This window comes from Neopsephotus bourkii, unplaced genomic scaffold (assembly GCF_033783945.1).
Source record: "Neopsephotus bourkii isolate Nb327-2 ecotype Australia unplaced genomic scaffold, CSIRO-AGI_Nbou_v1 NB_196, whole genome shotgun sequence".
Lineage (NCBI taxonomy): Eukaryota > Metazoa > Chordata > Aves > Psittaciformes > Psittacidae > Neopsephotus > Neopsephotus bourkii.
In genome coordinates this window covers 8,468,542-8,482,122 of record NW_026900709.1, presented here as the reverse complement: position 1 = coordinate 8,482,122, position 13,581 = coordinate 8,468,542, and the positions used below count along the sequence as shown (strand labels likewise).

At 40.9% G+C, this 13,581-nt stretch overlaps 1 long non-coding RNA gene across 2 annotated transcripts in view; it reads left to right on the top strand.

Annotated features, from left to right (window-relative positions):
* Window positions 1–13,581, top strand: part of LOC133224350 (uncharacterized) — a 47,902-nt gene that overhangs the window by 19,469 nt on the left and 14,852 nt on the right. For both annotated transcript variants that reach the window (XR_009728837.1, XR_009728839.1), the window contains one exon: window positions 7,639–7,719. This is a non-coding gene — a long non-coding RNA (uncharacterized LOC133224350). The remainder of the gene's footprint in view (window positions 1–7,638; window positions 7,720–13,581) is intronic.

Below are 13,581 nucleotides of genomic sequence, written 5' to 3'. Positions count from 1 at the left end.
CCAAATATGCCTTTGGAGTTAGGTGGAATTACTGAAGTAGGGCAGATACCTGATATCGCTGCCCTACATTTATAATGTGAAATCAGATATGCTGGATCTGGAGCAGACTTTTGCAACTTGCATAGAGCACTATGAAAGCAGAATCGGATTTAGTAGGCCAAACTGGAAAGAGCTTGTTAGTTGTGGGAAGTAATGTATTTCTTCTGGTCACTTTTGTGTTGCTTTCACATCCTATTTCAGTCTATGAATAGCCACCAAATTAATCTGAAAGCTGTTTGTATGCCAAGCCCACATGGCTCCCATACACTGTCTTCCGCAATTAAATTCTAAAGGTCATCCCTCCTACGGGTGGACGTTGCTGGTTTGAGCAAAGATACGCTGTTGCTCTCCTTCACTACTCACTCTCACTTTTCCATTTCCAGTAGGAGTATATCCCAGGAACATATAAATTGGAGAAGTTATTGGTAGGAAGTGGCAGAATTGTAATATCATTACCTGCCTGAAAGAAGCCCTAGTTGATGGCTGTTCAGTAGAAAAACACTTTATTTTTGTCTTTGGATATAAGTTATACTGAAAATGTTAATCAAATCATGCACATAATTTTCAGATAATTCACTGCAGTGAGTTTAATATACACCTGGAAAGGTGTTTAACATTGTTAAGCATACCTTTAAATTGCAATTCACTATAAGCTGGTGAAAGAAAAGAATACTTTTCCTGGAACCTGGCTGTGGGTTTAAAGTTGGAAATGTCTAGATGAATGCCATAGTCAAACAGCTCTGTGAACCATAAGGGATTGTCTTACATGCAGTTCTCTGCCCTGCATCAGTTTCTTACAGGGAGTTACTTGAAGTATTTTAAGCAAAGAAACTGGAACGGGACTGCAGAACAATAGGATTTCTGCTTGCAATCATTCTGGGGAGTGGTTACAGCCCTAGACCTGTAGTAGCAGATCCTGCTCTGTTTATCCTCACGGGACTCAGCTAGAGCAGCCCAAGATACCTGCTAATGTTATGACAGGATACAGAGGTGATGCAATGTCCACATTGCTCCCACAGTACTGGCAGTGAGGAAAGCAGGTGTATTTTGAATGCATGTGGGAGAGTTTCCCACTAGGAAAATTGTCCTCCTGGGTAAGAAACAAGCTAGTGAGCTAAAAGCTTGTCTGCCTGGGGAAACCAGTTGTACAATGCATGTGTTTTAATGTTGGTAAATAATTCCCATCAGAAGTTAGTTTTGATTAATCAGAGTGACCTGCCTTTAGTTTGAAAGTGAATTCAGCTAAAATAGCAACTTAGATTCCAAGTGAATTTGTCGGCAAAGGTAGTAAAGTGGTATAATGGAGCCATTTCTAAGATGTGAACTGCTGTTGCTTCTACCCTCCAAGGGATGAATGGTGTCTATAGACTTTATGAAATACAAAGAGAAGTAAAAGCATTGGAAGATTCTAGCATGCCATCGGTAGGACTGACCCTTATTCCTCCTGTAGCCTTGATTTCACCTGCCGTGAAAACAAAGGGTTTTGTCTTCACTCTTCTGTAGAAGAATTCTAGGGGTTTAATACCCATTATTTTCTTACCATGGTGAAACATGTCCTTTTGTCAGTGAAAATAAAGCCTAAAAGTGTTGCAAACACTGATATCCCCACATATGCTTTACCTTGAATAAGCAGTGAGTGCTAAATTATTGAATGAGACCGACAATGCTAAGGATGCTTGCGATTTTTTACAGGATCAGCATTAATAATGCATTTATTTTCTATAGTATAATTTAGTGATGGTGCTGTGTATGTAGTGGTATAAAGAAGGGATCAGACAATCACTTGATGGATGACCCACATGCGTGCTTTCACTAAATCACAGCCACAAACAAATGATGTCTAGAGAGGAATAAAAGAGGGAAGCTAATTTTTTCTTGCTTTGTGACTAAAACAGATTAAGAAACATGTGCCTGTATTTTCAGGATCTCATGCTTAGTAAATTATTGTGGTTGTTTATGTGTAGAGCTGAACAAACTGGGGTTTTTTAATGTAGATTGGCTGACCAGCCTTGGGGGGAGGGAAAAGGACATCTCTGGTTAGCTGAAACATTTCACTTTGTTTTTTTAAGATGTGTGGCCATTTTAAAAGGTAGCCAAATTAAAACAAAAACAAACCCCAAAGCATACAGAATTGAAAAAAAGAGTAAAATGTGCTCTGTAGTGCTATGTTTTCTTACAGTTTATTTTTAAAGCAACTGTTTGACAGATGTGTGCAAGGAGAAGAGCCCTGAAGCCATTTTCCACTCTCGAAGTCAAGGTAAAAATTGAGGTTAAAATATTTGCTAAGTTTTAGCACATCAGGATCTCCCTTTCTCAACACTCATTCAAGCAACCTTTAACAAAATAACTATTACAACTGATACTTTAATTGCTCTTTCACGTGCTTTAGCATGTTTCAGGTTTTTTTTGCTTTATCATGCAAAATCCCTATTAAAGTGTATTAAAACCAATTTCCTTGAAATAATTTCTTTAACAATAGTTACACTCTGAAAGGAAGTGTAGCAACTAATTGCACGTTTTACAGATAACTTTCCCTGTTTTCTTTATGCTGTCATACTTATGTTTTAAGACTTTTTAGTGAATTTAGCGTTTAATCTAGAAACTGCCTAATTTGCCAGACTGTGAGAAGAAGGGATGGCAGAGAAGTCCTGGAGTGAGAAAATAATTAAAATGCTAATGAATCTGGCCCAAGCAAAGGTGTTTACCAAACAGACGTGGAGGGAAGGAGTATAGTTTGGAATTGCAATATGAGATCAAAGGATGCCTGAAATATGATTGCAAAAGGAAATTAAAATATACATATTAAAGCATAATTAATTTAATTAAAGGTTTCATGAAGCAGATACAGAAGTAAGCACAGAAGTGGATGATGCAGATGAATGTCTGAGATGAGCAGCTGATGTAATGTTTAAACATGTTAAAAATATGAGAGTTTTTCTCTGCCAAGAATGACAAGATTTTTTTTTCTCTATATATACAAAGTGCTGATCTGTGGAGACAGAGAAGGACTAGGCAGAGACAGACATGGATTCTTGAGAGGTGGATTTGCCAGTTTCCCTTGTTACTGGCATGTCTCAACGGAGATGGAGACAACTCTTGTTTATCAAGACACTTCTCCTGTCTGGATCTCCTTGTGCTAAGCTGAAACATCTGAAAAGAGTGGTCTGGCTTTGCTTACCGATGTCAGGACTGGAACTGACTATATAGGAACAGTGACCTAGCAGGTGAAGACACCTTTCTTGGTTATCGCTGAAGAGGTGACCAGTTGCTTTAGAGGTGGCTGTATCCAAAGTCATAAACAGTAGTAGCTTTCATGCATAAAATAGTCAGGAGCTGTGAATACATCCTGCCTGAATCCTCAGAACCTAAGTATTTTGTGGCTCAGTCATTTCACTGCAACTGTGCCCCAAGACAGGGAGGTTCTGCTGGTGCTGTGCAGTGACTCCAGTACAAGGAAATCTTTGGTCATTCTCTTGCTGTTTTCATTTCAGTGGCTATTTTCAGACCAAAAATGATGTGTGTAAATTGTTTTACACTCAAAGCAAGAAGAGGTGGCTTTGCCAAAATCAACAGTGGGTTTCAAAGCCTTCCAGGTTCCTTAGAACACAAAGGCTGACTCAGAGCAGTGACTCACCATCAGGAAGCAGGGAGCAGGGGACCTCCTTATCTGATTTCATATCTGGGGTGTGGGAACCAGCAGTGGGGTGGGGTGCATGTCAGTGGAAGAGTAGAGAAAAGGTTAAATGCTATGACAGCTTCCACTTTGGAAAATAGTCATCCTTTCTTATGTCCTTCCTTATTGGCAACTGAAATTGTTTCAACAGGGGAAGCATGTGAGCACTGTAAATACATTGACAGTTGTACAGTAAATCAGTCCCTGGGTGAATTATTTATGTGGAAAGCAGTAGTTTAGTTTTTATAGTTTATAAGTGATGAGAGTAATTCCAGGCATGCAAGGAATTGTCATTGTTAACTTAGTGATGACTCTGGGCTCTGTTGGTCTGCTCTGCCTGACTATTTGGTGTCACTGCATCAGCAGGTGACTTATGGGTGAGATTGCACAGGGCTTTTGCACTTGACTTTCAAAAGGCAACTTTTGTGCCTGGACAGCAAAAGAAGAACTTCCACTGGGGCTTTTTAAAAGCAAAAAGGTGCTCCAGGGCCTGAGATATTACCAGTGAATAATGAAGCATAGCATCTCTCTTGGCAAAAGGTGCTGAAGGATTAAAAGACTTCCTGCCTTTAGGCCTGTCTGCACTATGTGCTGCTTTCAATCCTTCTCTGCTTTGAAAGTAAATACTTACTTTAAGCTTCAGAAGATACTTAATGTTTTTTCCTTTCACTTCTAATGCTAGGCAATATTACCCAATTATTTCATTGCTATCATTGTTATTGGCTTCCTGACAAACTGTCTGGTGATAGGGTCAGACCTCTGCCCTGCAGCGGATGTTCTTGCATTGCTCTTCAGTTGGCTGTGCATCTCCTCATTCCTATCTCTAGAAATGAATGCTTTTCCCGACCTCATTGCTTATGGCCCAGGATGAATGACCCTAACTCTCTCAGTATGGATTAACTATGAGGACTCAAAGATTTCTTTATGGCCTGGCTTGTATTTCATTTGCAGGGAGCTTCCCACGCACCTGCCTTATGTCAGATCCTTTTGCTAATTGGGTCTTGCCTCAGACCTGTTGCTAGTCTCTGCAAAGGCTGGGCTTTCCCTTTCTTACTTTCTCTCTCATGTAGAAGCATGTGTCTGGGGTAAGTGAGGGTGGTGATTAAAAAAAAGTCACCACCAAAGAAACTTTTCCTCCTTTGGCTGTGACCCAAGGAGACAGATGTTCCTGGGAAATGGCTGCTGCAGGGCAATCGAAAGGAGTAACTGCAGCTCCTGCAGACACACCCAGACCAGCTCAAAATGAATCTGCCTGAGCAGCAACTGAGTCCTGGCCCTGTGTGTGTGACTTGGGCTGCCACACATACTCTGCTGCTGGGGCTGGGGTTAGCTCTCCTGAAATGGCTTTGGCATGTTCCCTGGCCAAGCTGTGATGGAGATGAGCCCTTGGGCACCCTCTTGGGCAGCTGTGCAATTGGTTCCTCCTGCCAAAAGAGGCTGGCTGATACTGACAGTGAAAGTGGAACTTAAAAAGGGAGATGAAACACCTACTTTTTATATAGGGCTCAGTTCAGTGCTGTGTGGTGCTTCGTGCAGTGATTTCACTGGGACAAGCAGCAAAGGATTTGCTGCTGTTGTGTTAGTAGAGCTTGATCACGTTTGGGGGTGGTGCAAATGGCTCTGTGGATGAAAAGGAATAGTTATTTGGCTCACTTTAAAAGGTATCGTCTGTGCTTTCCCTCAAACATCAGTTTTTGTTTGACAACACCAGAATTACCTGCTTATCTCCATTTAGTATATGTTAAGTGTATGTGGGAATTATAATTCACTTGTACATATGTGCTTGAAATCCCATCTCTCTAGCAACATTTGTAGAATAAAAGCACATGCTTTACAGTGTAAATTGTGAGCTGTAAAGCACCCCATCACACCCTGTCCTGTGTTAGCCATCCCAACTATTTGATTGACTCCATTATACCTGCAGCAAGAAATAATATACAGTCCTCTGTCTTTTTCCTCCTTTGAAATGAAAGTCTTGCTGAAAACGTACAATGCTGTAGGAGTCCTGCAAGGAGCAAGAAGAAATACGCATTTTAAGAAAATTAGTAACTTTCTGCATTTTTTGCAGCTTTTCCAGGCATTTCTTTCTTCAAGTCCTATTTCTTCCTTTTCTTGATCCCTTGTTGAAGGTTATAATCCTGTGTTTATACCTGTCTGTTGCTATAGAAATAACTGATGTTGTTAACTAAGCTTGAAACTTCCTTGAGGGATAAAGGAAAAGGTGATTCCTTGTAATTGTTTCATCTCTGTGAGAATAACAAGTCTCCAGATGGATTTCTCTTCAAAGGTCATGTATTTCAACTTCTCTACCATAATATGAAGGAAGTTAGGTCCTTTCAATGGCATTACACTTAGCTTTTTTCAAACAACAGGTGTAACAGTGTGCTACTGCATTCTGCCTTCCCAACCTGCTTCAGCTCTGCCTCAAAGGGACCAAAGGATGGGTCAAGCTTTCTGCTCGCTAAAGCTTTGCTTTTGCTATTGATACTGCAAACACTTCTCTGTTAGCAATCTGCCCAAATATGTCAATGCTCCCTTCAGAAGAAGCTTTTATGGTCAGTGCAATGTCAATAGCTTATTGCTGACACAGGATTTGAGTAAGGAGCCTGCCAGCATATGAGAGGTTTGACTGTTCCTTCCCAGGGCCCTTGTGCTTATTTACTTCTGAAAGTCCTTGTTTCTGTATACTATTGTGCCACTGTGTCTTGTCCAGACTTTTAAAAGTCAAAATCTAAAGCTTATGTCTTTAGTTTGCCTTATTCTCTGTTTGAGATCTGTTACTGCAAACAACCTCATAATTTAGATTAAAAAGAGCTATAGGAGAGAAAGAAGGGTGGCACTTACATTTAAAGCCTCATAATGTGACATCTGACTTGTCTTTTTGCCTGGAAGCAATAGTGAAATGGTATCACCTTTTTTGCATTTAGTTTATTGAAAATGTTAGTTCTATTTAGGAGGAGGTGGTTGAACTCTCTTTTCCACTCTAGGAAGAAACAAAGCAAGATAATAATACGAAACAATGCAAATTTAATAGGGAGTTCCAGGCCCTTGGGAAGGCTGTTTTACATCCAGTCAGTGTGTGCAGTGTGAAAACTGCAGTCACCTTTGGGTAGAATGATCTCTCATTTAGCAGCTGCTTAATGAAATAGAGCAGTTGTAGCTGAGTTTGCAGGCTCTGCTCTTTCAATTTTGGACAATCCCTGTCACTGAAAAATATAAACCAATACCCATCCTGATGGGCATGTGCATTTGTGGGTAACCCTTTATCTCACCGGTCTTTGAAGCACCATTTCATATATCTTTCTTCTTTCCTTATCCTCCCTGTTCTTTCCTGAGTTCTGCTTTGTATCCTCACCCTCATTTGTCAAATGAAGCTGTACCAGTTTTCTTATAGTCTACCCGTTCCCTTCCATGCTACCTCAATTCTTTACCATTTTCTTTTTTTCTTTCCTGAGCACTGCAGGGTCAATGATGTGAGTTTAAAGTGTCAATAGTTCGACTGCACTGGTCAGTATCACAAAAACATTATTGGATATAAACTATATAGCCATTGGCAGGGTTAAGGAAATATCCTGCGAGTGGGTAAACTGAGGTATAGAGATCTTTTTCAAGGTCACAAATAACTCAAAGGCAAAATAAGCCATTAAAAAAATCACACAGTAAGCTTAACTTTTCCCTATAATTAGCCTCCAGTTGAACTTTCATTTTAAAATTATCTTTTTTGTAGCAACGTGATGTTCATGATGTACAAAGGATAAGGGAAACAATCAACATGGTCTTTGGAAAACTGTTCGACAAAAAAGCAGTGTTGCACTTTGGATGGCCATGATGATATGTTTGGATAGTCTTTTTTTGTTTTTATCTTTATTGCATTGTGTAATTTCATCAGTCTTTAAAACAAGATATTTGAGTCCGTGTCTCCACAGCTTGTTGGCCAGGCTCCTATGATGGGGGCTGCTTTCTCGAGTCTGGGATGGAAGAGCATCTGGAGGTACAGTAAAACACAGGTAGGGTGTTTCCCCAAATTTGCAAGCACTTTGTTGCTCCAGGCACACTCATGCTCATTTTTTCCCTTGTTTTCTATAAGCTCTGGGGTTTGGTTTGTGAAAACACTTTTCTGTGGCATCAAATATGAGGGTAATGACAACCCAGTTAACAGTTTCAAAATGTTCACCCTAGCCATAAGATCCCATTTTCCACTTAGTCTTTGCCTTGCATATGTGTCAGGATTAGAAAGAGGGATAAAAATGGTGAGAGAGGAGGAACAGGAGGAAGATGGAAGTGACAGCAGTGGTGGGAGAAACATGTGAAGCTTCTGGTCCAGTTGTTTCATATTGCGCCCTAAGAGGCCCATCTTTCTGCAGAGCTGGCCACTGATTTGCTGTGACGATTGTATCCATAGCCATACTGATATTGAAATATCCAGATGTCTCCATATTTTGTATGTTTAGCTCATAAAAAAAACAAAACAACAGTGTTGGAAAACACTTGTTTTAGCACATGCTAGAGAATAACAGTTGTTTTCCTTAACTTTAATTGCGAACGGAGCTCTTTGCAATGTGCATGTGTTCAGGTCTGTTGCTGGGTTTGACCTCATCAGATGTAGCAGGATGTTGGGATCCATACTGATTCCTGTCAGCCACTGATTTTTGGGGGAAGCTTTTTGCCAACTATGTCATAGAGAGAAATCTGTTCTGACTTGATAAAAAATTAGCCAGAAGGGCAGCAAGTGTAAATGACGAGAAGCAGAGCCAGCTCGTCTCCAGCCTGCCTTCCTGTTTTCCTTGTTAATACTGATTTTTGGGTAACGTCTGACTCCAAAGGAACTTGAAAACATCACAGTGGTGAACAAGTCCAACAAGGCCATGTTTTAATCTAGTCCTCTGTATAGGGAAAGACAGATTTGTCCTTTCAAATCCTGAGGTAAGTGCAGAATGAGGCTATGACTCGGCCTGTCTGTTCCTAATGATCTCCTGTAAAGAAAACAGATGTTGAATACAGATTTTCTTGGAAGCATAATATAGCAGTAATTTAACAGGGTGGAATTCAGTTATAGCGTGCTGACCTTTAGCAGTGCTCTCATAATTTCTTGTGACTTTCTGGTTAAAAACTTGCTTTGAAAAAACTCAAACACTTCCATCTAATTTTGAAATGAATACCTTTAAATGAATGCAAAAATAAAGTTTTCTGGATTTTCACCTTTTTAGGTTTGTTTTTTTAAGTAGCTACGAGAAATTCAGAAGCAAATATTCACTAGTATAATTAAAGCCAGTATTTATATAGGTGAGGGCAGAAGTCCTACAAAAATATGTAGTTGGAAACAAAACTGGAGAGGAAAAAGCTATATGTTGCAGGCTATAAAGTGAAATGGCTACCTCAGCTTGGAAAGCTCTGGGAGGATGGTGCGTGACCCGAGAGGAGGCAGGAGGAATCCTGCTTTCTGTTTCCTGACCTAGTTTAACATTGTCTTCTCTTGGAACCAGTCCTGCCCCATGGTCCTTCACCTGATACAAAGGTTGGTGCCTTGTCGTTTGGTAGTTGACTTTTTATATGTAACATTTGGGGCCCTCTTTCTCTGTTATAGGCTTCTGAAATGTGAGTTTGTACAGACAGTTGGTTTACAGCAAGCACTGGAGGGTGGCTTTTTCCTGTGACTTTGGATGTTACTGAGGTGCTGCCTGAAGTCAACCCGTTGCACTTGAGGCAGGGATTGAATCACAGGTGGTGACCAGCATGTTGCCCCATATACTATGGGGGCAACTGGCTCTAAATAGGCTTTAATCTCTTATAGAATTTACATGTAAGCATTTTAACTATTTTTCATTTTCAGTATGGTTAAATATTTAATATAGGGCAAATACTTTAAAATGTTTTTCATGTGGATCACAATCGCTGTAAAACATTTTAATCATCTGGGATTTTACACTGAATCAGTGCGGGACAAAGTTGTGTCCTGGCTGCCCAGATTTGAATTTTAAATTCCCCTGGGAGGCTTAATTAATGTTCTGTGTAGGGAAGTGAGTGTTGAAAATGTATTCCTAAACCCTCCTCCCTTTAAAGCCAATGGAAAACCTTTGTTTAATTTCAGTGGGTAAGATGCACCATGCTGTTTTTTTAAACCACATGCTTCTACTGAGTACGAGAGGAGCACTTGGCCTCTATGACAGCTGGGCTCTTATTACCAGGGGCACAACTTGTGCTCCTGTGAATGGGCATGGCTAGTTAAAAACTCAGCAGTGCCAGCTGAGGATAGGGTAAGTGCAGTAATTCATTATTTTGTAAATTGTTTTGTGATGGGGCTATAAAAGCTGTGCCATTTTTCTAGCCTGGGTCAGTTTACCACAGAAGTACCCTGAGGTGACAGGAGGCTGAAAAAGGCGATTTTTAACTTCCTGTGCTTTCAGCAGTGACTTCCAATCCTGACTTACAAAGCACGGAAGAAAAGAATCTGAGGAATGTACTCAATAGCTACTGAGCAAAACCCAGCTCCTTTCAATGAAAGTAACCAAGGAATACTGAAAACCACAGTTTTATCTTTCAGTGGCAGTGCAGGTGGATGGGAACAGTTGTCTGAATAGGTGCTCTCCTCTCCTGGTAACCCCCTGCCGTGAGCACAGTCTTCAACAGTACTGTAAGAACATAAGCATCCATTCCACTTAAAAAGGGAGGCAATCTTTTTTTCCTCAAGTTCAAATTGTGTTGAAGCCCTAACTACTGTTTTGCATTCATTTTGTGTTGCTACTGAGATTTTTGGGCATGTAGGAGTAATAACTAATGTGGTGCAGAAATGCTGAGCTAGCCAAGAGCTGCTGCATGCACTGTTTCTGGGAGAAAAGCCTGAAATAGCAGGGCCATTGTGGTTTAAATAAATAAAAAAGAACACCCCAAAAAACCCCTAACAACTTGAAGTCATGATAAAATCCTCTTACCTTTGAGAGACCCTAGTAAGTGCAGTGATGCCTCTCTTCTACCTCTCTGCACCCAGCAGGTTACGGGATGTGTTTATTCCACTCTTCTTGGCACTTTTGTCCAGTTCTTGTCCCACAGACTCTGGAAGAATTGGAGATGGTCCATTGGAGGGCCACCAATGAGAGCTTGAAAGACTTGACATATGAAGAAAATTTGAGGGAAATGGGTTTTTCCAGCTTGGGGAAAAGGTGGATTAGGGAGATCTAAGAGATCTGACCAGAGTCTCCCAGCACTTCAAAGGTAGTTAGAGAGGACAGGAGACACCCTGTTCATGGATGTCATTTGTGTTTAGACAGGACAAGAGGCAATGGGCACAAGTTGCTTCATAGGAAATTCTGTCTGGATATCAGAAGAATATTCTTTGCCGTAGGAAGGGCCAGATTTTGGAAGAGGTTGCTCAGAACTGCTGGACTCTACCAAAGAAAATACTCAAGCTTTAGCTTCACATGGCCCTGGATAACCCTAATTGAAGGCCCTGTTTCCATCCTGTTTCCCATCCTTCTTCACAAGCCATGGTATTCCTGAAATGAACTTCAGACAGATTTTGTACAGCACAGTTGGAAGCCTGTCACTGGAAAAGTGCTGAGGTCACATTAGTACTCCAAAAATACTGCAGTTTGGATCACTGAACACTTCTAGTGCATGACTGACACTAGTGTCTCCCAGATCATAAACAACAACAACAAAAAAAAACAATACTTCTTTAGTTCAATTAAAATGGCTTCCTGGGTTCCTGTCATTATTTTTCAGCTCATGCTACACAGGAGATGAAGATTTTCCATAGGATAAGCAGCACCTGTTCTCCAGTAAGAGTTCACTGTGTGCTGTGTACATCCCTGCTTGCTTTTCTTTTGAATTGTAGGTGTTGAAGCTGTGTATCGTCACGTTTCTGAAACAGAAGCCAAAGGTACCTATTCCTGTCCTAGGCATACGCTGCAGGATGAATAAATTGCTTCTCTCTTGTGCTCTCTAATTGAGATCCAAATTGTGATAGGAGAAGGGGTAATGGTTTTGAACTAAAAGAATGTAGATTTAAACTAGATATAAGGAAGAAAATTTTACAGTAAGGGTGGTGAAACACTGGCAGGAGTTGCCAGGAAACATGGAAGATGTCTTATCCCTGGAAACATCCAAGGTGAGGCTGTACGGGGCTCTGAGCAGCCTGGTCTAGTTGCAGATGTTCCTGTTCACTGCAGGAGGGTTGGACTAGATAGTCTTTAAAGGCCCCTTCCAGCCCAACCTGTTCTATGATCCTAGAGAACACTGGGGGGGGGGGGGGGGTGCCTGCTCTGGAGAATGGCCTGTAATAACATGGGAGTTGATATTTATTTAAGATCCTCTAAGCACTTCATTTTTACACCTTAAGATGTATGAAGAAATAGAAGAATGTATGAAAAGCAAACACTTCAGTAGCTGAAGTTAGATTGACATGCTGCTGGAAATACTTAGCAGGAGTGGGAATGCAGCACAATTTTGTGGGGGCAACCTTGTGTCGACTTTGCCATGTGCATGTGAGCTTGAAAACTGCGGAAAAAATATCATATGTAAACAAGTGGGATTTCTGGTGCCATAAATTGGAGCTGAACGTGGCTCACTGAAAATATTTATTCTAAAGAAAGTAGGAACATGTTAGGCCAATGTGAGAAATCTGAGGTTTAAAGTAGCAGCATGCAAGATACACCAAGTAAATTTGTTTAAATTGGAGACTTACAAACAGCCACACATACTGCACCTGCAGCTATCCTTTTACAGAGCTACTGCTTCTTTGGTCACAGTCTGAGCTTAGCAAGATTTTCACTGCTCAGAAACATCTTGTTTCATAGAGAAATTAATTAGAATGCGTTAAAATTTTATGTTGTAAATCAGGTCTTGGACTGAGTTGTTCCTATTAGACTACCTGTGAAACTGCTCTTTAAGCTGTAATATTAGGCAGAGGAATCTAAATAAAATGGGGTAAACTTGTTTAATTATCTTTGCATATTCCCTTTTTCATTCAAGTCCCTTTGAATTATGTGCACTGCATATGTGTTGACTTACACCCAAGATCTGTTCTGGAGTAAATTAACCAGATCTCTGTGTGGGCAGGGAGCAGGTTTTTCTGCTCTGCTTCCAAGTGTGGACAGCAGGATAATGTACATCAGAAACCAGGACCCACATGAAATGCAGCTGTGAGCCAGTCTGCATCAGTTATTCCATGGATAATGGGGGGGGGGGGCATCCAGCGCAAAGAGCAAACCCAGTGTAAAATTACACCCCCTGTCTGGGGTGTGCAAATGCATTAGCTGGTGCACAGTGGTTGTTCCAGAATGCATTGAAAATTCAAATTGCCTTTCCTAGCACAGTGACTGCAAGTGTGAGCTTTTCACTACATCTGAAGCACTGACACCACAGTGGCTGGGAGGTTGTCTTCATCAGTGGCTACATTATTACCTTAAATAAACTTAACTGGAAACTCTAGTGTCACAAAAACAAAGCAGAGTTCTCCATCTGGATCTCTCCCACTAATGTCCTTTGCAGCTGTGTGTAAACTGTGAATCACAAAGGAGGAAAACTATGGAGGTAAGCAGAGAGAGTGAGCTCTTTTTCAAAGAGAGCCGCATGTCAGTGGTATGGTACTGAATACTGTACCCTGCTGCTTCTCTGAGCTGGCCACAGCTCTCTGCTGGTCCTCCACCACTGTGAGTAAGGACAACGTTGTGACTGAGTGAAGCAAAGATCTGAAAATACCATCAAATATGTGGTATCTATTTCAAAGGTGGCAGTGCTTTCAAGAATGATGCCAGAGCCATAGGCAGAGCCCAGACTGCATTTGTTCTCACTTTTGTCTAATGTTGAGGGAATGCCAGAATAATATTACAGACTTTCTATTTGTGTAAATCAGAAAAGTGTATAAAGGGTTG